Here is a 26,520-nt window from a genome sequence, read left to right as displayed (position 1 = left end):
TGACAGGAGTTAAATGAAATTTCTTAATTATAGATCAGCATTTGAGTTATGAGTCAAAATTTAACACCAGAGGAGCTCAGTTTTAAAAGCCAAATCTAAAGACCTGAAGGCTACTCTAGAAAGCTGATTGAGTATAGCTGTCTATGAACTGAAATTGAAAAAAATTAGTTAAAAGTTAACCTTAGGGGCAGCTAGGTGGTGCAGTGGATAGAGTACCAGTCCTGGATTCAGGAGGACCTGAGTTCAAATCTGGTCTCAGACACTTAACACTTACTAGCTGTGTGACCCTGGGCAAGTCACTTAACCCCAATTGCCTCACACCCCCCAAAAAAGAAAATTAACCTCTGGGGCAATGGGCCAAAGGAACTGAAAACCTGACAGCAAAGAAATATCAGTAAATACCTAAAGCAAGGGGTAAGACAAAAGACCTAAGTTAGCAGAGGACTCCAGAGCAATGGAGCGTGAAGTTTGTGGATTACATATGTAGCTGGTGGAACAGTGAATGGAGTGCTGACCCCAGAGTCAGAAAGACATATGTTCAAATCTAGCCTCAGACATTTATTAACTGTGGGAGCCTGGCTCAGTTGTCTGCCTCAGTTTCCTCTTCTGTAAATTGGGGATCATATTAGCACTTATATCCCAAGAGTGTTATAAAGATAAAATGAGATATTTATAAAGCATTTTGTGAACCATGAAGATTTATCTAAACTATAACAATTAATATTGTCATCACCAGAAAGCCACATGTTTCCTGCAGGGAAGTAAACAAAAGTAACACAGACCCCAAAGGGCTTCATCAAGGATGTTACCTAAAAAGTGTGAGCTACCATGAGTTTGTGTGGTAATCTGGGGGAGAATTTATCCCACAATGCTTAGCATTTAGTAGACTCTTAATAATTTATTATTGATTAACTATGTACATGGTGGGCAATCTTTCTTGTCACTCATTTCACTATGATGCTGAATTGTGTCCTTTAAAAAAACACTTGTATGCCCTCTTATTGTATAGTAAAAGAAATATTTAAGGAATGGAAAGGGTCTCCTGATCTATAGTTTTAGGTGGATGCTGACCCACAATGTGTCTCAAACACCGAATAGCTTTTAAGCACTTCACATGTGAGAATGGCTCCTGGGTACTATATTTATTTATTTATTGTAGCACATTATGGAAGGCTTAAGAAGTGTTTATTGAATTTGAATTCAAACTAAAAAAATGAACTATGCATTAATGTTATACCACAGAGCTCTTAGAACACATACTTAAAAACATTCCTGATCTGCTTTGTATTTTCAATCATTTTATCTTTATTTTATGAAGCTAAAATTGATAGAATTTATAGACTATCAGTAACATAAGTTCATCTGAAGCTAAATGTGAATATTTTACAGGCTCATGAACTATGTAATCATAGATTGAGAGGTCAAAGAGATGTGAAAGGTTATTTGGACCAAACTCTTCATTTCACAGATGAGGAAACTGAGACACAAAGGAGTTAAATGGCGTGCCTAAAATAACATATAAAGTAGATTGCCAAGGCAGAATTGGAACACATTTTTTTTCCTAATTCCAAATCTAACCTTCTTTTCATTGTGCCTTTACTTGTGATTAGTGTTATGAAAAACTGTAATACTTTTTTGGGAAGCTCCCAGAAATACTTTTGGTATCAGTCATAACAGGAGATACCCAGAGTAGAAGCATGCAGAATAGTTCCATAATTATCACTAGCTGGGTTATAACTATGAATGGGAGCTCCCTAATACCTTTACCTATTGGCAATTGTCAAGAACTAGAGATATCCGATTACTGTCTCTCAGAGACATTCACTCAAGTAGGAGAATTACAAATCATTTCTATTTAGCTTTGATGGAAAATTCTTACATGGCTTTCACAAAATAACAATTTCCCAATTAGAAATTATAACACTATACCAGATGTTGTGAAGATAAATTTATATGGATTTAATAAGTGATTTAGAGTTCTACAGATTGGAAGCAATTGCTGCTACAGCTATAGTGTTGTAAGCAGGAACAATAAATCAGAACAATGATTGAGAGTCGAGGGAAGAAGAAATAATTGAGTGAAGAAGTAATGCTATATGGAGAGGTTCCATAGATAAATATTAGATGAGGGAACAATCATAAGGAATATTAAAATGGCAGTTGTAAAAGAATACATACTTAACAGTAAATGGGAACTTGATAAAACTGAAGAATTTCTTAACTCATTTTCCTTATTTTTCTCTTATGCTAATTTCATTTCCATTGAAGGCTTTAAGAAATAAGGTAATCTATTATTGTTATTATTAATTAAAAACATGACTAACTGAAGAAACAAAAGGGTTGATGCACTTGGCACCTTGGAAATGATAAGTAGTAGAACCTGTTTATTTCTTGCCCTCCCACTCCTTGGGGTCTTCATATTTTTTCCCTGAGGTACTTTAAAAATTAACTTGAGAGGAGACCTATATGAAAGTATTACCTGTTTCTTACACACCTGAACATCTAGATACATTGCAGCCCTATACCATAAAAATAAAAATAAAATCTGTGATTGGATGTGAAGGGAGCCTATTGGTATATTTCCCTTCTCTTCATGCTTACTATATTTATTATAGGCATTACATCATTTAGGAGTCAATTATTAGGCTGTTTTTCCTCCAGTACCTGGTATATAATATATTGATTATTCTTGGTAAATAGAAGGTCCTTCCTTATGCATTATCCTAGAACATATTGTTTCTTAGGATCTATTCTCCATTGATGCTGATTTTCTTAGCTCAGGTTTGATGAGAACAAAGTACTACATGACAAAATAGTAGGGCTAAGGGGTCCATATGTATTCACTAGAAAACAAAAATGGAGGGAAAAGAGTAGCAAAAGAAGAAATAGACTAGATTTTTATTTTGAGAGATTTTGTTGCAAGGAAGAAAAGACTCTGTAAAGTCCATTAAGGTCTTACCATATTTCCTATGAAGGTAATCCTTGGATTTTCTAAGGAGATAATAGTGAAACATAAACCTTGAAAGGTCCTACCTAGTTAGAAAGGCTTTAAGTACAGACTTGGTTACTACTATATGTTTATTTTCCAAGGGATATCCTAGGAAAATTCATACAGGCTCACTGCTAGAACATTCTAGTGTTCAGATTTTCCACCACAACATCTTGCAAAGGCTCTCAAAGATCTCAAGAAATAGAAGTTTTGCAGTTTTTATTACTGGAGGAACATTTGAAAATTATTAATCCTTAAAATGTTGAAATCATTATGTATTACTGAAATGTTACATAAGAGTCAATGTGCAAAGATCACTTAGACTGGAAATCAAGAAACCTAATTTCTAGGCTCAGTATATCTACTTACTAACTTTGTGGCCTTGAACAAATTATTTAAATCACCTGGACCTCGAGCTCCTTGTTTATAAAATGATAGGATGAGAAGCAAAGTAATGATGGTGGAACAATAGGAAGTAGTAGAGTTATTTTCACTTTAAAACTCTTCCAAACAGATTTGGAAAATGCAAAAGAACAAAGGCTGTAGACTAGAAACCAATAACAACTTACCCAGCAAAATTTAATATAAATCCTATTGAGGTGGGGGGAAAAAGAACTTTAATAAAATAGAAGAATTATAAGTATTCCTGATGAAAATAGATATGTTGAAGTTCAAACACAGCAGTTAAAAGATATATTAAAAAGTAAACATAAATAATTCTAAGAGCCTAGACAAGTATCTCTTTCTGAGGTGGCAAAGAATGGCAATGTAAGGGGGGTACTTATAAATTAGGAAATGGCTGAACAAGTTATGTTATGTAAATATGATGGAATTCTATTGCATTGTGAGAATTGATGAAGGGAATGGCTTCAGAGAAACCTGAGAAAACCTCTATGAACTAAAACAGAGTGAAGTGAACAGAACTGCTAAGAGAACTATTTATACAATGATAACAATATGATAGACAGCTTTGAAAGAATTAGAATCTCTTACCTTAATGATCAACCATGATTCTAGATGACTAAGGATGAACTGTGATACCTATATCCTGATAGAGGTGAAGGTCTCAGAGTAGAGAATAAGCCTTTTGTTTCGGTTTTGGTTTTGGTTTGTTTTGATTTTTTTTTAGACGTGACAAATTTGCTTGAATACACTTGTTTATAAGAAGAGTTTTGTTTTTCTTTCTCAATTAAGTGGCTGGGAGTAGGAGGTGAGAAGAGAAAGAGCATACTTCTGCTTGTTGAAAAAATATATCTATGTTTAATATGATTGTACATATATAACCTATAGTGAATTGTTAGCTGTCTTGGGAAGGGTGGAGGGAGGGAGAAAAATTGAAACTACAATTCTTATAAAAACAAATGTTGCAAATTATCTTTACATGTAATATATCATTAAAATAAAATATAGGGGCAGCTAGGTGGCACAGTGGATAGAGCACTGGCCCTGGAGTCAGGAGTACCTAAGTTCAAATCTGGCCTCAGACACTTAACACTTACTAGCTGTGTGATCCTGGGTAAGTCACTTAACCACAATTGCTTCACTTTAAAATATATATATATATATTTATACACACACACACACATATTTATATGTTTCTATTACATAATATGGACAGCTAGGTGGCTCAGAGGATGGAGTGTCAGCCCTAGAGTCAGGAGGACCTAAGTTCAAGTATAGCCTCAGGCACTGTGTGACCCTGGACACATCACTTCACCTTGTTTACCTCAGTTTTCTCATCTCTAAAATGAGCTAGAAAAAAAAAAAAGCAAACCACTCCAGTATCTTTGCCAAGAAAATCCCAAATAGGGTCCTGAAAAGTCAAGCATGACTGAATGTCTAAACAACAAAAATTATATGATAAATGAGGTACCTTCCACTTTTAAGATTCTATAATTCTATGTAACTTGTCAGCCTTCCTCCAGTGTTCTTCAAATTAAACCACCTTTCCAGGGTGGTTTTAAACATAGTCCTAGAAGAAATTTTAGAGAGTTGCTTAAAACACTGAATGATTAAATGATTTACCCATGGCCATGGGCTAAGTATCAAATTGAATGTTCAAATTCAGTTTTCTTCTAAAAGAGTATATACAATTTCTACATTTTAAAAAATTGTGCCAGGCTGCCTCCCTACCAAAAGAGGAAAGAAAGAGGTAAGTGATCCCTGTGAGATTATTTCAAGTTCTCTGAACGACCACTGAGTAAATGAGGAGAGACATGGAATTAGATTAGATGATGATGATAGATAGATAGATAGATAGATAGATAGATAGATAGATAGATAGATAGATAGATAGATAGAGATATATGGATAAATATACATACAAATAAGCATATGTATGTGTATCTATATATGTACATGTATATATCTATATATGTATGTATCTGTGTGTGTGTGTATACACACATATATATTTATTTGAAATGTTCTTTGATAAATAAGCAATTGTTTATTAAGGAGATTCCCATTGCAAGTAGGATAGGGAGCCTTCTTTTTTATTCTTTTGATTATTGAGATGCTACTTTCATAGAGACCTCAAAATAATAGGCAATAGAAAAGTTTCAAATTAATGGATAAAAATAATATATTTAATTTCTGGAACAATAACAAAACCAAACCAAAGCATATTGACTTTTAAAAATTTATTTGGCAGAAGTTAGATATCACCACTTTGTATCCAAATTTGAACAGAAAAGATGAGACGTATACACATAAATTAAAATATTAGAAAAAGGTGATAACTTCTGTAATTCCAACATTAAAAAAATTTAAATGATAATTCTTAACTTTACTATTAACATCCTTTTGCTCACCTCTTGACTCTGGCAGAACATTGTCCAGTGGAGAATTCTTCATCTCTACAAGGATCCTGAGGCCTAATTAATACGGGATCCAGCCAAAGGGATGAAGCCAGAGATAGCAGAAGTAATTGCAATTTAATGAAACAAGGATGAACAAATTACCTTGAAGCCCAGGAGCCTAATGAGTGACCTGAAATCAAATTTTGGTCAAGAAATTGCTAACCTTTCTTGTTACCATTCCCCCATTACCCAGCTCTAAATTGCCAATTGCCGCCCCAACCACCCTGTTTGAATCAATGTTCTTTTAAAAGAAAAAATAAAATAAAACTAAACATTGCAAAGTGATTATATTAATGATAACAAATCAACATGAAAAGGTGTAATCATGTACCAAACTCCCATTTACTTCAAAAGGAACTTTTTGATTAAAAGGGTAATAGTGAAAGAAGTGTTGAAGTCTGTAGAGGGAAATTACATCGGAAATAAAGTTGAATCTTAAGGAAGCCATTATCTGCCAAGGTTAAATCCCAGTCCTTTCAGATGGAAGTTGTTTACTTGTAGATCAAACGTATGATACCATTTTCCATATAATTAGGGTAGTTCTTGGTCTACATGGAACTTATTAATGCTTTCAAGACACTGCATTTCTAGGGGGTTCTCTAATATGCCAGATCAGTGAGGCAGATCTTAGGTGAAAAATTTCAGTCTCAGAAAATGTTTGGAAAGGAGGAAATGTTTACAGCCCCGTGCTGTTTATTTTCACAAATACAATTTCTTTTTACACTCTGGGAGGGAAAGAAAAGAAGAAAAAAGAAAATCTTTGTTTTAAGTCAGTTGCTATCAAGTGTTAGGAAGTGAAAAGGGAAAATTAACTCCAATCCCTCTCCTGTGTGTTAGCAGCAGGGTGAGATTAGTGGGGAAGGCAGTCACTGTCCTATTCATAGGGTGGTTTTAGCTGAAATGAAAGGTCTGCCTTAGAGGAGTCTGTCTCAAGATCCTCTTAAAAGAAGGGAAGGTTTGTTTGGCTACCAATGAAGGTGTGTGACCATAGTGTGAACTACAATGTGTTTCAACTTGGGGGTTGGGCAGAGAGTGAAGAAAATGGAGTCCAGCTGATAGAAGAAAAATTATCTAGAGCAGCCTGTGGCCCTGTTTATCAAAAACAGGCTGAGAATGAGTGAATTATTTCTATCCTTTTGTGAATATTGGGCAAATTAAATATTTCATTTTGGGGATAACTAGTACTCCATCAGCCAGATTGCCCTAGCTTTTCACCCATATAAGGAAACTGAGGCAGTAAATAGAGAGTTTGGATTTCTATTACAGTTTCCTTCATATGCTGATATGTTTGGTTCTTCCTTGAGAGCTGACTAGGTATAGAGAACCAATACATGATAGGAGCTTAGATAAAGATAATTACCTGTGTTTGAAGTTTCATCCTTCATAACTAAGTTTCACCCATTCACATTTTAAGAATAAATGAATGTCATGAAGGTTGACAAGATCAAAAACACCTGGAAGTAAAAAAATACAATTAAAAGAAGTCATATAATGAATAGGTATATTTGGAACTAATTTTAAACCAAATAAACTTCCATGAATTATAATGAACCGAAAAATAGGCTATGTATTAATTGAATACTTCAAAGCATTTATGATTTCATTGATATAGGTAGCTAAGATGGGGATTTGTTTATATTTGATCCCAGAAAGATGAGTGTCCATTGGAGCCAGGAGGGCATAAAATTACTAAAATAGATACAGTCAATATATACTATACTGCCCTCCAAGGCCAATCACAACCTGTTACCAGCATTCCTCAAGGTCAATAGTACTTACTTTCTGGGTAAAGTACCACCTGAATGGCATCAGATTGGCCATCCTCATAATTCATTCATGATGTGTTCTTTATAACAGAGGTACATGCAGTTGGACTTTGCCAGCAATTAATCCTGTAAAAGCCTATAGAATGGGGTCCTGGGTAAGTCCTCCCAGTGAGCTCAGCTACAACTTATATGACTTGTGTTTGAGAAAGTTTGAAGGACCAGTCAGATACAATCTTCATTGACATTGCTTCTTGGATGGTGGCCATTGGTCTGGCTGAATCATTGGAGGCTCAGATACCATAGGATTAGACAATTTAAGACTGTATCCTTTGGAGTTAGGGTCGATGGAGGAATTATTTCCATGCTTTCCAACATATACAGTTGTTTAAGAAACATGTTAGTAAACATAGGAGTGCTGCTGCTGCTGCTATTACTCCTCCTCCTCTTACTACAAATAAAAAAATAAATAACAATGTAGAACTTTAAGCTTGGAAAGCACTTTACCCTTATTATTTCATTTGATCCTCACAATAGCTCTTCAGGGTAGGTGACAGGTTAAAATAAGTTAAATGGTTTGTAAAGGATTGAAGTTTTTGAATGTCTAAGCTTACCTTTCCAACTCAGGTCTTACCAATTCCAAGTCCAGAACTTTTTCCACTCTTCAACTGAGTACTCACCTACATAGCACTTGGTCCTCACAAATAGCAAACTGGCCTTTTCCCTCTTCTCAAGGCAAGATGTTTGCTCTTGCTAAATAGTAGCTTCAACATCTTGCCCTTGTCTAATGGGATTGGTTGTGTGACATTGCAGAAATAAGGCCTATGATGGATCAAAGCCAAGAGTGGAAGGGAAGAACACCTGTTCATTGGATTCCAGCCTCCTGGAAAACTGACCTAATGAAGCTGGTTTTGGATATAATTCAGTTTAGTCCTCTTTGGACCTTCCTTATTTCACCCCTGGTACCAAGTTGCATAAGTCTCAAGTACTTTGCTCCCATAAAGAACTATGCATATCATGGCTAAGTAGATTAGAATAGTCTTAGATTCCCCACCCCAACCATTCATTTGGCAGGTATCCTTTAAAACCCTAGCATGATTCAGAAACTGTCTTCCCAGAAAGGGTTTGGGGGAAAGGGGATGTTGTTTGGAAGTACCTTGCTTTCTAATGATGTTGGAGAGATGAAACTCTCTCCAAATCACTGTGGTTAATGTGAATTTACCTATGTATGGGTAAAGTTGAAACTACCCCCTCTCTATTTTAGATCTGGCACCTTAACTAATTAAAAGCATATCTTAATCAACAAGTAATTTAAAAACTTTAGAATATACATGAGCCTTTATATAAAGTGAAATGATTCCAAATATCAAATTTGTTCCAATGACTGGAAAACATAGTCACACCTCCTGATGTCATTGATAAATTATCAAGGAAGTTGAAAAAAGACAGGTATTTCAGAAATTGGAGCATGTACATTTTTAGCATACCTACAATGAAAGAAGGAGGAGGAGGAGGAGGAGGAAGAGGAGGAGAAGGAGGAGGATATGAAGAGAAGAAGAAGAAGAAGAAGAAGAAGAAGAAGAAGAAGAAGAAGAAGAAGAAGAAGAAGAAGAAGGAGGAGGAGGAGGAGGAGGAGGAGGAGGAGGAGGAGGAGGAGGAGGAGGAGGAGGAGGAGGAGGAGGAGGAGGACAAAGCGTTGTGGGGAGGGAGGGAAGGATACCAAGGATAGTCATTGGTTCTCTAGATATCTCAGAGTAGGAGACCTAAACTGGGTAAAGTCTGTAATAAAAGTCTGCTCTTTTCCTCATCATCCCATCTAACTACAGATTCTATAATATAATCTGCTGTTTCATTACACCTATCTTTACAATAAACTGGCATTTGCCTCAAACACAAAACAAGAGGTCATTCCCAACTCATTACTTTCTTTCACCCCCATATTGAATCTGTTACCAAGGCCTGTCATTTTCACCTTTGTAATATACCTCAGTTATACCGTTTACTCTCCTTTGATACTTCCATCATACTCACACAGGGGGCCTTATCCCTCCATTCTTGGACTTTTGCAATAGCCTGTTGTCGGCTCTGCTTACCCTAAGTCTCTCCCTACTCTAGTCCATTTTCCATTCAGCTACCAAAGTGATTTTCCTAAAATACAGGTGCAACCATGTCACAAACACACATACACTACACTGGCTTTCTTTTGCCTCTAGGATCAAATATAAAACGATTTGGCATTCAAAGCCCCATGTAATCTAGCTTCCCTATAACTTTCAAGTTTTCTTACACCCTGCATTTCTCCCCATCCTCTTCAATCCAGTGACACTGGCCTACTCACTCTTCCTTGAACAAGATTTGTAGTCTCTTGACTGGGAATTTTCACTAACTTTCTCTTATGTCTGGAATGTTCTCCCTTCTCATCTTTGTTTCATAGCTTTCCTTGCTTTCTTCAAGTCTCAGTTATAATCTCACTTTCTACACAAAGTCTTTCTTAAGCCCTTTTTGCTTTTCTCTCTTTTGGTTAAATAGCTTTTGACTATAGCAGTTTTCATTTTGCTTCCTCTATTAGATTGTGAGCTCCTCATGGGAAAGGTCTGTCTTTTGCCTTTCTAAATATCCCCAGTGCTTCACAAAGTGTCTGATATATAGCAAGTACTTAACATATGCTTGTGATCGACTGATTTAAGTAAAATTAGTCAGTAGAGAGCCCAATCTATGATTACGTTAGGACTTTTCCCCAACTGGGGATTCAGTTATTGTGACTGAATTCATAAGTTTTTCTAAAAGAAATTTGTTCAAGGTGAAGAGAAAGGAACACATGGACCTTAGAAGTCATTACATTCTCTTCTAAATGTAATTGCGATAAATATTATCACAAAATGGGATATAAGCAAGATGATAATGAATGACCATTTCGTTCCATTACTAGAGTTGTCCTGACTTGTCATAAGGGTCAGTGATATTAATGAGAGGATCATCATTTATATGGTAGCCTTGATACTCCTGCTGATTGTCACCATTTTCTATCAAGAGAACCACTTGTAAACTGCAAAGATTTGGCACTACCAACAACATAGATCCAACTGTTATGATCTGGGTTTCAATTCTAATGAATAGGCAAATTAAAGACTGGAATTTTTGGTTTATATTCTCTTACATAATCAGTCACTCCTTCATGGGAACATTGCATTGCTCATTTTCTCTTTTTGTCATCTCTCTATTTTTTACTCTAGCTTCCTCCTCCAACACTATCTACACCAGGTTTCTTGAGTTCTTGAGATTAGTGTTCTCCAATAGTCTGCTGAAAGTAATTTAAATGATGGAATATCTACATTTGTATCAAACTCAATAAAAATTGATCCTTGAAGACTACATATTGATTTAGCAAAAATACAAAATAACATTATCTATACTATTTTGTATTTTTATTTATTTTGTTAAATATTACTCAATTACATTTTGGTCCACACTCAGAGATAACACAAGTTTGATTCTTCTACAAACTGTTTAGGATTACAAGGTATGGAATATAGTGGCAACATGATTTGATATGCAGGCTAAGTTATGTTTCCCCCTGAAAGGCAGGGAAGCTATCTCTGAGTCTTTATTGGTCCAGGGGGAGTAAAGCACAAACCAATTCCTAATTGATAAGAACACAAAAGATGCACCATAAGGAACCCATAAGGTTCTTTCTACCCTATGATGTATCACACCAAACAGCTTCTTCTGACCCAAAAGATTTCCATATAAATGAGTCTGTGTTTGCCTTTATAAATAAGTCTCCTTGACTAGTGTCCTTTTTACGCCATGACTAAGTAGACCTTTTTGTTCACTATTTGCTGCTATATAACTGTCTCTCTTTTTTCCCAAAAAATCTGGACGTGAAGCACCAGAGTGGCCGGAGTTGGGGTCAGCCTATAGTATGTCTCCACTTACGTATATTTTGACAATTCCCAAAATTTTAATCCTGTGTAATTGTTGTTCATAATTCAGTCAGCAAGCACATATTAAGAATTTCCTATATGCCAGAATTCCACTAGGTACTATGCAAATTAAATATTCTTTTTTGACATAAATCTTTTTATATCTTCTTTATAAATTTATTTTCTTTTTAATTTATGGAATAAAGCAAGCATGTCCATTACATAGTATAATAAAAAGATGATTGCTCATGAAACTGAAAATCTATTATGTACAACTTGCTATTCCTTTTAAATACACAATAAAGTTATTATGTAAATTTATTTTTTCTTTCCCCCCCCATAAAAAACATTAGACCTAAACAGGTATGTGTGTGTGTATAAAATTATTCTATACATACTTCTTTTTTTCTGGATGCGAATAGCATCTTTCTTCATGTGACTTACAATTAATTTGGGTATTTATAATAGTCAAAATCACTTATTTGCTCAAAGACTTTCTTAGAACAATTTTTTTTTTAGTGAGGCAATTGGGGTTAAGTGACTTGCCCAGGGTCACACAGCTAGTAAGTATTAAGTGTCTGAGGCCAGATTTGAACTCAGGTACTCCTGACTCCAGGGCCGGTGCTCTATCCGCTGTGCCAACTAGCTGCCCCTCTTAGAACAATATTGCCATTACTTTATACGATGTTCCTTTGGTTCTGCTTATTTCCCTCTTCATTATTTCATGCAAGACTTTCCATATTCTTCCAAATTTTTTGTATGTTATCCATTATTGTACAATGTATTATATATTATATAAAACCAAAAAATGAAACTTTCCACTTTTAAGGGGCTTTCATTTTATTCAGAGAACAATATGAGTATAGATCGTTAAATGTCCTTAGTTTTGAAAGAGAACCAATGACATCAGAAAGGGGATGTCTTGACTTGAAAGTGAATTGGATTTAAGTGAGGCAGGGTTGTACAAAGCCACTAGCCTCACTTTCTCCTCCATGGCTATCTGGGTCCAATGGCAAAATATAAACCAGTACTACTGGAGATGGCACTGAATGCAATGGGAGACTTTGGCCTTTTTAAGCTAAGGTGTTTCGCACATCTCAGTATGTCTGAGGCAATGCCTGTTTAGTGATTAAGGCTAGGTAAAAAATTAGGCAAAAAATGGCCATTTTCACCTATCAAAAAAAAAATCAATCTGTGAGGGGAAGACCCTCAGGGTTGCTGACCAAAACAAAAAGAATTGTTATTTACACTCACTCTGAACCATCAAAAGCCAAGCATTGATCAAGTGAGGCTTAGGCTAGGCCAATCTGTGAGAGCCAGAGTATGAGTTTAGATATGTAAATAAATATAAAAGGCATGTTTGTTAGTATGGGCCTCCTATAGGATTTTATATCTGAGATTAGGAAACCAGGTATGGAGGGGAGGGTGATCTACTATGCAAAGGCACAGATTTGGGAGATGGAATTCAGGGAATATCTAATAGATTACTTTGGCTGAAATGTAAAGTTTGTGAACAAAATTAATTTGGAATAAAATTGGAAAAGATAAGCTAGAATCATATTAGGAAGTGTTTTTTAAATCCCCCTACAATGTCAGCTTTGGTTTAAAAAAAAAGTCATCTTGCCTATTTACATCTATAAAGCATTTTCCTACTGCCCTTTAGCTTATTTGTCATTTTAATTTTCATGAGGTTGAGATATTTTATAATTTGTAGCCAGGTAACATCAATAGAACATTCATTTTTAAATGGTGACCTTTTCTAATAGTAAGCAGTTTGTGATTATTAAAAGCAGCATCTACTTTCCCAAATGTAATACAGCTTGATACCGCTTTACTTCTCGGACTAGTTGATCATCATTCTGTAGTATGGATAACTGTTTAAGGTATATACATAAGTGGACTACCTTAATGGGTCCTGCCCATCCAGCTTTGGATCACTCTGCAAGAAATTTAAGTTTATCATGAATTTTACTTTTTCTATTACATATGGATTTCACTGAGAAAGATTTCTTGTGGTTCTGTAGATCTTTCCCATAATAACAATATAATGTGTGTGTTTCTCTGTCTTCTGAACCATCTGTAGTATGGCATCTGACCTGATTATTAAACTGAAAATGTCCTATCCAAAGTTATCAATGGTGTTTTAATTGACAAATGTAATTTCCTTTATTTTTTTCTGTAACAGGTAGGTAGGAAGAAGAGAAAATTTTTTTAATTAAAAAACATATTGAAAATTTAAGCAAAAGAAAAAACATTAAAAAATATAATATTATAAAATATTTCCTTTAGTGTGGGGTATAACAATCTAGATTGACTGGAACAGAGAAGGTGAGAAGGGGAATGATATAAAATAAATTTTTAATGTTAGGTAGGAAGAACCAGGTGGTTGAGGGCCTTAAATGCTATTCAGAGGTGTTTGTATTTTCTCCTACAGACAGTAAGTAATCACTAAGGACAAAGGAGTGATATGGTTAGATTTGTGAGTTAGGAAGATTATTTTAGCAGTTGATTAAATAATAGATTGGAAAGAAAACCGGAAACGGGAAGACCAACTAGGATTATGTTGTACCCATCCCATTGAGAGCTGATGAGGAACCAACTTGGGTGGTGGCTAAGGAAATAGAGAGAAGGGGAAGTATATAAAGGAATTTATGAAGAAAGAATTCAGAGAGTTGGAAACTAATTGAATATGACCAAGAGTTGAATGAGAAGGAAGGATGAAAAATGAAGGCTTTATTTTGGTCCTTCTCACTGTGTTTCTTCCATAACTCCATCACATTCACCAAAAATATATTTTTCCTTGTTAACTATAGATGCTACACACCATCACAACCATATCACCTACTCCCTTATTCTTCCTTGTTCCAAGCTGTGGTCCTTTTTGGTTAAAGACTATTTGGGGAAACTTATAGTCAAGCAAACTGATATGCAAGCTGGCTGGATAGTTATCAAGTCAGTTTACAGGAATGACAGCTGATATTTATATGGTCCATTATGTTTGGAAAAACATTTCAAAATACATTATATTATTTGACCCTTGCAGCAACCCCACAAGGTATTTCAGATATTCCTTATATTGATCTTTATTCCTTGATCAATTTACCAAAATCACTCCTGTTGAGCCATGTTTTTAATATTATATTTCAGACTGAAATTTGTCTATCCCCTCTTCTATCATGTATGCAACTTCAATGGTGGTTTTTATTCCAATTCCAATTGGCTACTACTTAACATTCTGCCTACTATAATGTCAATTTCTAGCTAACTCTGATGTGGCCTTTGAGTAGCCACAATCTTACCTTTCAGTGCTTCTAGTGATGGTTAAGTAAAACCTTATTTGACATAATTTTTGATATCTTTTTAATTACTACAATTCTGTATTTTATTTTGATTATGTAGATATAGTCTTAGGTTTAGGGTAGAAACATTAGCAAGATCACTATAAAAGATTAATATTTGATGTGGTTTACTCATAATTTATTTTAAATAAAAGTGTGTTTAAATGAATGTTGAATGATTCAATTGCCATAAGGTATTCTCTAAAGCAGAGGACATAAAACAAATTGTTTCAAATGTATATGAAATAGGTGTTAAAGAATTTATAGAAAGTCTTAAAATCATAAACTTAAAATGTGTTGTGGCTGGAAGTGCTAATGAATAAATTGGCATTAGTTTCTGAGGTACCACTATACTGAAATGAACATTTTTAGATATCAATCTCAAAGCCTACAGCTGTAGGACAGTGTGGAAACAAGTATAATATCCAGATGGACGCTTACGGCTGCTATGTCCATACCTACAGAAAGACGATGCCTTTGCTGGCTGGTCCAAACAGAGCTATTCCAACTGTCATAAACAGTGTGCCCAAAGGCCACATTTATGAATTGCAGTAAAAAAGTTAAAATCATTTTTACAATGAAAAGCACTTTATAGGCTTTAGGGGAAAAAATGTAGGGGATTTGTGGGCCAAGACACTTATTCTCTCATGACTGTTACTGTGTGCGCCCATGCATGTAAAAGAAACTAATAACAATTCTAATAGGTTTTTAATAGATGTAAACCCTGAATTAGCTATTATGCCATCATTCTCTGCATGGGAATAAGATACTTCTGTTAAATTTAATATGACTCATGCATATTTCTATATATTCATATACTCACACACCTATACATTCACATGTGTAATTTTTGTGTGTATTATAGTTGTCTTTCTAATCTACTGATATTCACTGTCTAGATCTTTGTATATTTGTGTGTATATAAATATATATATATCTATAAAACAAACATTTTATATATATATATATATATAATTTTTATATACACAGAAAGAGAGACAGAGATAGAGATAGGGACAAAGACAAAGAGAGGTGGAGTGGGGAGAAAAGCGGGGCAATCATAATTTAATTTTTCTTCCTCAGGTTAATCTGCTTAAGACTAATGAAGATGCCCAGTTAAGACCAACTATTTGAAAGAAAACACTAAGGCTATCTCCCAGGCACCAACACTGGGCAGCTGCTGTCGTGGCATAGTGTTGAGGGCACCAATCCAAAGTGAGAGTAAGAGATGGTAGAGTTTCATTGATCCTTTTCTTTCCTCCTGGAAAAGGAATTGTCATGAAGTTGTGACCATTGATGACTAGAAGTCTTTATGGGAGAATAAAATGAGATAGTCTTAAGGAAAACACTCTCAAAAATATAAAATGATATAAACAGTAGTTACAAGAGTAGAAGATAATTCCTGTGAAAATGCTTTGAAAAGTATTTCACATCTAAATTCTTGAAAGGTGAGTGAAAGCTGGCAAGTGATCCTTTAGACTCTCACTGGGACCATTCACTCTTATCTATATCTGACTTTTAATTCAGACACATTTTCTGAGTGATCCTATGCAAAGCTCTTAAATTCTCCTTGACTCAGTTTCCTTTTCTTTCAAATGGGGATAATAATAGCACTTGTTTCACAGGGTTATTGTAAGAATCAAAGGTAATAATCTATGAAAATCATGTTGTAGACTTTAAAGCCCTGCACAGGGGCAGCTAGGTGATGCAATGGATAGAGCACTGGCCCTGGAGTCAGGAGTACCTGAGTTCAAATCTGGCCTCAGACACTTAACACTTACTAGCCGTGTGACCCTGGGCAAGTCACTTAACCCCAATTGCCTCACTAAAAAAATTAAAATAAAAAATAAAATAAAAACAAAGCCCTGCACAAATGTTAGCTATTAGTACTTAGTATATCAAGGGAGAGATGGTTTCTCTATAGGAACAGCCTTATAGACAAATCTAACAAACATAAAAAGTTGGATAGGTTCAGGCCTATTTAATAGAATCAGAATTAGTATGGAACACATTGCAATTTATACCACAGATTTGCAATAAGTGTTAGTACAATTCTATAATTTATTTATATATGGAAAGTAGGGTGTTATGATGAAAAAGAGCATTGGGTCTGAAGAGAGGAGACCTTTCTTTGAATCTTGGCTCTGTGGTTTAATATCTGTGTGGCCATGGGCAAGTAACTCAACCCTGATTGAACTTGAGTTTTCTCATATTTTAAATGAAAGGATTGGATTAAAGGACTTCCAAGGTCCCTTCCTTTTCTTTGAACCTATAAGCAAAGTTATGGTCTGCTCTCAGTTTTCATTTTTTTTCTTGGTTTCCTGATTGATTGGCTCCTCTCCCTTTCTCTTTATTATGGAAGTTTCTTACAGCTTTGTCCTCAGCCCTCTGATTGCTCTCTCTCTCTCTCTCTCTCTTTCTCTCTCTCTCTCTCTCTCTCTCTTTCTCTCTCTCTCTCTCTCTCACACACACACACACACACACACACAAATATACATATATATTATATATACACACATAGAGAGAGTATCTATGTCTTTGTCTGTACATAGAGAAAGATAATTTCATGGCTTTTATATAAATTACTACCATTGTTAAGCTGATAACTTATGAATATATATCTATTCTTGACTTTCAGTTCCATATTTTTAGCTAATCAATATGTCAATGCCTTTTGAATGCTCTACAATTACTTTACATTTAAAATATCTCTAAAACTTGAACTAGTTTTCTTTCCCTTCTTTTCATCCACACTGATACCTCCCTATTGTTTTTGTTGTTGTTGTTTAAATTTTTACCGAGGATATCACAAGCTCAAAACCTAGAGATCTTCTTAATTTTCATTGATGGGTAAGATTCAAATGTGCCAACATAGGCCATCTATTTCACATTTCTTGTGGAGCCCACTACCATAGCTTTTTGAGACATCACACACATACACACACAGGAGTCTAGACTAGCCCTATAGAAATATATGATTCTAAAAAAAAATTAAAATAGTAAATAAAATCATATAAAATGAAGTCTTGGCCATTCAGAACAACGAACTCCTAACTCACTCAGAAATAAATGCGACCCATTAAGGGAGCAAAACTTGAGCAAAATGTAAGTGTTCTTTGGGCAAACAAAACAACAAAAAAAAAGTTCAGGCTCTGTGAATTGAGATTAAAAATAGAGATATGCCATAACATGCTGAGCAGAACTTCATAAAGCTGCATTCAAATCCAGAATTATGAAGCCAATTAATAATTAAGGGATTATACTCAGAGTGAAGGTGTATACAGAGCTGTAAATGGCTTTTTCGGGTGATTAAACATCTAAATGATGATTCTCTTGACAAAAGAAGTTTATTGTGACTATATTCTTTACAAGAAATAATATGTTTCTAACACAATAAGGGGACTCTTTAATGAAACTAAAATAGTAAAATAGAAAGTGACGATCTTTGAATTCATGAAGAAGTGAATGGCTACTTCCATTACTTGCTTCAGGTCTCTAAGGTTTTTACAATGTCTTCATGTGAGGGGCTAGGTGCATAATGACAAAAGGACAAATTAGACTCCTGAGTAATGACATGAGGCTGGGGTAAAAGAGTGATGGATGGCTTCTGAGACAAAATGATCTCCATTTCTATGCAGCAATATAATTAGACATTCATGATATCAATAAAGATTTCAGGGCAACTTGTGAGTGGGAGCATGGCTCATCTTCATAAGCTCATGCTGCCTAAATCTTTGTCTTGTCATTTAGTAGTAATTATTGTCCTATAAGGCTTCCGAGGAGAAGAATTGGGCCAAGTGTTTGAGTAATTGTCGATGAATGTGGCTATGCACTTCAGTGATGACATGTTTTCAGAGCAATAGAATGAAATAAATAGAAAAGGTATTTTCATCATATTTGAATAGATTACATCCCAAGTTAATTTGCATACTATAAAGGACTTTGAAAAGGAGTGATTCAATAGTATAATCATATATAGGCATTTATAATACATTTTTTAAAAAGCAGTTCCCTGCTGTGAAAATGAAAAGAAGTTGTTCATAGCCGGCATACAATAAATATAGGTTACAGTTAGGGAAGATAATATGGTTGTTGAATACATATGCACTCCATTCAATTGAGGAATTTAATTTTTAAAAATCCCTACAATTCAAAATTTACACTTCACTTAATAATGACCCTCAGAAGACCAATTGAAAATTGAACACTAAAAAATCCTGGATTAAAAAAAATAGCAGGATCTTGCCTTTTATAAAGTTAGTAATATATTTCATTTTAATAGTTTCTTTGAAAATGGGAGGGGGAAGCAATACAGGTATGCATACAGATTCACAAATGAAAGCTGAATCTATTTGATTAAATTTTGTTTGCAATTCTTTTGTTTTGCTTCTCATCTCTTTGTGGTCTCTATTTTCACCGATAAGCTGACTGCATTGATAATTTCTCAGTTCTAATGCTTTCTTGCTCAGAAAAGTGAGTTCGCATTCAGCATACTGAAACTGTCCTGCATCTCGGAACCTTTCTGACAGGAAGACAAGCCATGCTCAAGAATTAAGATGAGATCTTTCTGCTTTCGCCCAAACCTTGTGCACCCTTTTCAAAGCAATACAAATAAAAATCACAGCTCAGAGAATGGAACATTTTCCACATTTAAGGCTTATGTCACAAAACACTTTAATTATTTATCCCCTGGTGCATAATCTTAATAATGCATTATATCAACTTTGGAAACATGTCAGAACTCTGGCCGATTGCTTTACTAAAGCCGTGTGTGTATTTGGAGCTCTCTTATCTTAGCAAGGAAATAGTGTTAGCAGTTGAAACAGGACAGGCTTCCTTTGTTTGAAGATTATGATTGTTTGACCTTGCATTTATTCTTACCTGATGTGAGCTTGTCAGTTGGGCCTATATGTTTCTTCTCTACTCCCCTCTCCTGGTGGCAGCTACCTGAATTACATACAGAGAGCACAAGAGGAAATAATAGTTACAATGAATAATAATAATAAGAAGAAGAATGTTGGTGATGATAACAGTGCATATCTAATGCTTTAAGATTTACAAAGAGCTTTCCAGATGTCATCTCAATTGGTCCTCACAACTAAAATAAATGAAAGGCCAGTAAGTCAAATCCTCAGTACCATTTTGTTTTTGTGGAAATCTGTCTGATAGTGGAATAGAGGGGTAAAGCTTGGAAAACTTCCTTATACATGTACTATAATTAACTTGGGCTTTCTTTCACTTCTTAAGATATTCCCTATTCTTTGTGATCTCCAGTAGAGAACTCCCTCCACTCCCTCCAGCAGTACAGATCACATCCATCTATATTCTTTCTTTGTTTCTTTCTTTCCTTCTTTCTTTCTTTCTTTCTTTCTTTCTTTCTTTCTTTCTTTCTTTCTTTCTTTCTTTCTTTCTTTCTTTCTTTCTTTCTTTCTTTCTTTTGCAAGGCAATGAGGGTTAAGTAACTTGGCCAGGCCAGTGTCAAGTGTCTGAGGTTGGATTTAAACTCAGGTCCTCCTGAATCCAGGGCTTATGCTTTATACCCTGTGCCACCTAGCTGCCCCTCTATTCTTTCATAGCTTGTGTTTACTGTCCAACTCCTCTTTATGTCCTTCAGTCTTTAACAATGAGTCTGAAAAAATGTGCAAGGCATCATCATCTTTTTCTTATGACTGTGCAAGATTTTTGTTGTTGTTACAAACACTGCAGATCCTAGCTTTCCCTGCTCAATTTCCTACAAATAGGTTAAGGAGATTTGCTATTTCATAAAATTAACTGCAGTAAAGGAAGGGGTGACAGAAAGCTGGAGCAGGCTTCATTCATTTGGTGAAGTCAAGACAAAGCTGGTGGAATAAATTAGATTCTAATGGATTTACATGCAGAAAAAAAAAAAAACAACTTGATTTTTTTTTCATCTTCACTTGTTCTGAAAGTTTGCTCATCCCAGATTCTAATTATCTTGGAAAGATTATCTTCTTTCCTCTGCAAATTAGATTAGTAGGGCATAGTAGAAAACATACCAAAATGGGAGTCTGGGGAATCAAGTCCAGTCTGGCTTAGTCACCAACTAGTAGTATGGTATTGGCCAGGTCATAAACCTCTTTTGTCCTCAGTTTATTTATCTTTAAAATGAAGAGTACAAACTAGATCAAAGCTTCTTAAAATATGGGTTGTAATGTGTAACTGAATGTGGCAGGTTAGGGAAAATTTGGCAACAGTAAAAGGTTATGTATACCTATTTTATATACCTATATACCCAGGGTCGCATAAAAATTTCTCCAGCAAAAAGAGGTGGCGAGTGAAAAAAGTTTAAGTCCTGAACTAGATGACCACCAAAGTCCCTTCCTGTACTAAAATGTTACAGTTCTATGATGATAAATTTGATGCATAATATATATTAAACAAAAATTTTAGATGGTATTGGATTTAGATAAATTGTTTAGCATTCATCATGAAATATTGCTTTAATCTAATACAGAGTTAAAAAATACACCCATGAATTTAAATTAAATGCCTCGTTGTGGGTCTTAATTAAAACATTACCATCATTTCATGACTTGGTAGCAACAAAAATATTAGATTTTCGGTAAGTCATTAATATGTGTGGAGAACCTTAAATGAAAAAAAAATATGCAGGCATTTTCTCCTGGGTCTAAAACTACATCATATTTTGTAAAATAAATAAATACATAAACATGTATTCTTTGAATAAGAAAAGGATAGGAGAACTGAGACTCAAAAGGGTTATTGCCTCTCAAGCAGATTTGGCAGGAAAAGGATTGTCTACTTCTCTCAGGTTAATAATCATCTTGATAATAGGAATTGTCTTTTATTTATAATGATAATAACAAAATAAAACATCAGTAGCAGTATCCCTCTGTAAATAATTGTAATGCTCATTTTATTCACCTTATTTCTTCTTTAGCGGATATCTCTTTCCAAAGACCAGAGTTGTTTTACTAATATTATTTTTAGAGCACTATGAGTAGGAACAAAGCTTAAATACACACACACACACACACACACACACACACACACACACACACACATGCACATGCATGACAAACTCCTTTACCCAAAGTGTTTATCTGCCGAGTAAAATCAAATACTGTTGGTAAGAAAATCAAAGTTTTGAGCAATATCTATGATCGTATTTGGTATTTTAGCAGGACTCCCAACTTAAATGTATTTGTACATGAAATGGGTAGAAAAAGAAAGGGAAGAGGAGAGAGAGAGAAAGAGAGAGAGAGAGAGAGAGAGAGAGAGAGAGAGAGAGAGAGAGAGAGAGAGAGAGAGAGAATGTAAATATTTATACTTGGATAAAATATTGTCCTGTCTTCATTAGCATGTTACCAGTGTACACTTCTTCCTGCTCCCCATCCTTCTCTAGGTATAACATAATACTAAAGCAAAGCACCAGTATTAAATGAGTTGGCCTCTCTGTGTGTCTCTGTGAGTTCTGTTTCAACCTCTTGTTTGTTTTTCATCACATCATTTCTGGAAACAAAGAAATAGTGAAATGTTTTGGCTTCATGTGTCCCTTTCCATTTTTGCTGCACTTCCAATAATAGTCCAAATTTAAAAATTAATATAGTAATATCATCAAAGAACTTTAATGAAAATAATAAGTAATAAGATCAATAATAATCACAAAGAACTAAATTTTAAAGTACATTCTAAACCCTCACTTACATCTCTTAGTTTCCCTGACTTTCTTCAATACTCAGATCCAGTCCATTCTTTAGCTAGAGGACTTTCCTGGTTCTTTAGTGTTGTGAAAATTTCTAAGTCACAGGGTTAGACAAAGAAAAAATCTCCAAGCCGAAGAAAATAGGTTTATTGAGAGAGGGATCCTGTCTCACAATAAAGCCGGTCTCAGGTGTAGGGCCCAAAGACCTGGAGCCTCAAGATCCATGGATATTTATACACAAAAAACTCCTCCTGCAAAATAGACACAAAACAAGTGATACATGCATATTAAGTTTTATAGTAGAGAGAATGGAAATATCAGTCTTTCATCAGCCAACTTGCTAACCTCAGATTTCATTTTTCCACCTAAGATGGTGCCACCTTGGTTGCTAAAAAACCACTAGTTTGTCTTCTGATGGCAGCTGGAGGAATCAATCCATTACCACTAAGGTTTGATTGGTCCTTTCTAGCTCAGAAGTTACTATTTTGGGTATTTGACCTTTAAGCTGATTGATAGATGCCTAACCACAATTGGAATTGAGTTGATGGTCTCTGAGTTATCCAAACCAAATTACAATATAACAATTATATTAGCTCTATGAATATCGGCCTTGCTTACTCCATTATTATTTGCTTAAGCTACTAAAGAATGTCTAAACAAGCTAAATCACAGTTCTTAGTCTATATACTGATTATTGCCATAGTTAAATCACTTCTATCTAAAGGGTGGGGGAAATCTCATTCACATTAGATGCCAGTGCCTTTCCCATTCATGTTACCTCTGTCTCTGTCTCTCTGATGTACGTATGTACTTATGTATGTATGCATGTATGTATATATGCATATATGTACATCATCTACCATATATCTATCTTTTATCTACCCTTTGTTACCTAATTATTTATATGTTTCTCCATTAGAATGTTAGGTCCTCAAAAGGAGAAGCAGTTTGTTTCTTGTATTTTTATATGCATTACTTAGACTGGTGCTTGGCATGTAGTAAACACTAAATAAATACCTGTATACTCATTGGCTCTGATTTCCCCCAAATGCCCAAGAACACATATTTCACATATCTTGCAATACTTAATTAATCCTCAATAAAATGAGTCTAATTTGAAAATTCTTTAAAGTTACACTTACCATTCAGAAAGTAGTAACACATTTAATAAAAGCTTAAGAAATTTAAGTTTTAAAGTTTTAAGTTTTAACAAAGACATTGTCCTTCAACGTTGTACATTAATAAACCTTGTATTTTTAAATTGAAAATCAGATAGTTAATACAGCAACTTCTGTGGGCCTCTCTGTGTCCCTTGATAATTAAAAAAAAAAAATGATTTCTCTTACCTAGGATGAGTTAAGAGCAAACCAGATTGGAAAACCCTTTGATCATGCCAAAGTGCATGATACAAAATATAATACCAGATTTTGCTTTCTGAAAACCAAAAAAAGCAAGCTCTTAAGCCTATAAGCCAGCATTATTAAATCATGGTTGCCTGGATTTACCAGCATGATTAGAGATCAAGGTGACAGACACAGAAGTTTATAGTAGATTAACCTTATTAATATCAACAACAAAAAAACTTTAAAGTACTTGAAACCTACAGGGGAAAGGACCAATATTCAGAACTGTGCTTTGGAGAATTTAGCTTATTAAAAGTCTTATAAAAGTGTCTCGATTATCACACGCTTCCTGGGAAGTAAAGCTTTTGACAACTATTCATTTTCACTGGTCTGAAAGTACTTCATCAAAAAGAGTGATAATGATTTAGTGTTTTCTAGTCCATCCTACACTGTCCTGGTGGCAAATGTCTTTGAGAGATAATAAAGCAAAGTGAGAATAATGAAAACTAACCTATACTGAAAAATAAAACAATCCCCACCCCTTTCATATCACCAAACCCAAATTCCCTAGTAGTAAGCAAAGACATTGCTTTGTTTCCTCAACATTAACTCAGTCTGTCCCTTATTGTGCTAACCTCATTTTCACCTTCTCCATTTTCTTCCAGTCAACTATGGAACCATGAAATCACATAAAGCTTTTTGCTCCACCTTTCACATCTAATAGTTAATGAAAGTTATTGAATCTTTCTCCTTGCTGTCTCTTGTATTCTTCCATTTTTGTGGGCTGGGACAAACTTTGTGCATTTAGTCAGAAGACATGGGCGTCTATGACTACAGCATTGTGTCATTCCACAGAACAGACTACTTGTCACCATCCTCTCTGCCAGTTCAAGACTTGCATTTCCCAGGACCATATTCAATAATCAACTTTTCCAGAAAATGCTCCTGGATTATACCTTTTATGCTTTAATCATTCATTTTAATTTGTGCTACTTAGGACTTCAGTATTTATTATTTTCCATTTGTTTTCTTGTTTTGTAATCAATCATCTGTAAGTCACTTCATACTCTTATGCTTTGGGTTACTCATTTAGGATATATAGTTCTTAAGAAGAGGGAGTTTTTCTCTGTTCAATATTCTCTGCTTGCCTCACTCTCACAGTAATTCTCCCTTCAGTATTCTGCATCCATTTAGGTACTCAGTGAACAGGTGTTATTTTCCAGAGTCTTCAGTATTTCATGATACTGAGGGAAGTATCCATTAGTGAACAGAAGCAAGATGTATTTCTATAGCTTGAGAACAGATCATGTGAATAAAGCTTTGAAGCAGCAATGATAACTAACCCCTAAGCTTCCACCTCATTGATAGCATATGGAAGCACCCAGCCAAGCATATGGGCCAAGTTCAGCCAATTAGGAACTAAATGACCATATGACAACTTCCTCCCCCCACCCCCACCTTTTTAATGGAAACTTTTGTTGCAAAGAGGAAAAGATGACACTTCAAAGGAATATTAAGATCTGCACAACAGCGATTCATACATGAGAGAAGCTTTTGATGCTTTAAGGTCCCTATTCATTTAACTCAATTATCTATTTCTTTTATTCTTTTTTATGTTTAAGTTCAATGTTCTAAAATGTCCACATGGCCTTTGTAATACTGTAGCTAGACAGGAAGGGTACAAAAGCTTTAAAAAACAAATGCAAAAAGCTTGACATCTCCAGAGCATTTTAATTGTAGCTATCTATTTTCAGTAAGTTTCAGCTTTGTCATTTTCTGAAGATACAAAAACAAATTACAGATCATGTAATGAATAGTGATTCTTTCATTGCAAATTTAGTTGTAATAGTTGCTTAGTGGAGACTGACTTTAAATCTATACCCTCTCACTTTTTCAGGTTCACCCAAATGAATCTGAAAACACCACTGACTATGTTATTGTTGTTGTTGCCAATTTCATTGTCCCTTCATATCAAGCCCATCTGCCCACACTAGGTAATCACAGTGTCAACATCCTCACCTGTGCAATGCTACAGGGGGTCAGTGCTAAAGAGAATATTTGTGCTTAGGAAAGGCAGAATAACGTATACTTTGGGGCAAGGCACTTGAAAAGGGGTGTGGAGGAATGGACATTGGACTTTAGAAAAAGACAGAGATCTTGGGAAAATATGAGGTTGTTGTTGGGCCAGCTTCTAGATTCCTCCTTCCCATTCCCTCTACAAAGCAAAGAATTTGAAGCAGAGCTTTTTATTTAAATTAAGTGGTGATAACTAGATGCTTAAGTCAGTAGTTTATTCACTGTTAGTATTTTTTTTTTGAAAAACTGATTAGTGAAGAGAAAGGGTGGGTTACAAGTAGATAGACCCTTTGTAGGGTATTTTTTGCAGGGGGGTAAAGGCGGGGAGATGACTTCAAATCTAATCCCTCAAATATTCCCAAAGTTTCAAATTAAACCAGAAATGACCTGAAGGATCACCTAATTCAATGCCTCTGCTTTACTGAGGAAACAGAGAAGGAAGACGGAAATTGAGACTGACCTGGTAAATCCCGAAATGGAGTCTTCATCTTATAGATCATAGACTGATCTGGAAGGGACTCTATTTAACTACCTCATTTT

The sequence above is a fragment of the Dromiciops gliroides genome, chromosome 3 (assembly GCF_019393635.1).
Source record: "Dromiciops gliroides isolate mDroGli1 chromosome 3, mDroGli1.pri, whole genome shotgun sequence".
Taxonomy (NCBI): Eukaryota; Metazoa; Chordata; class Mammalia; order Microbiotheria; family Microbiotheriidae; genus Dromiciops; species Dromiciops gliroides.
This window is presented reverse-complemented; position numbering follows the sequence as displayed.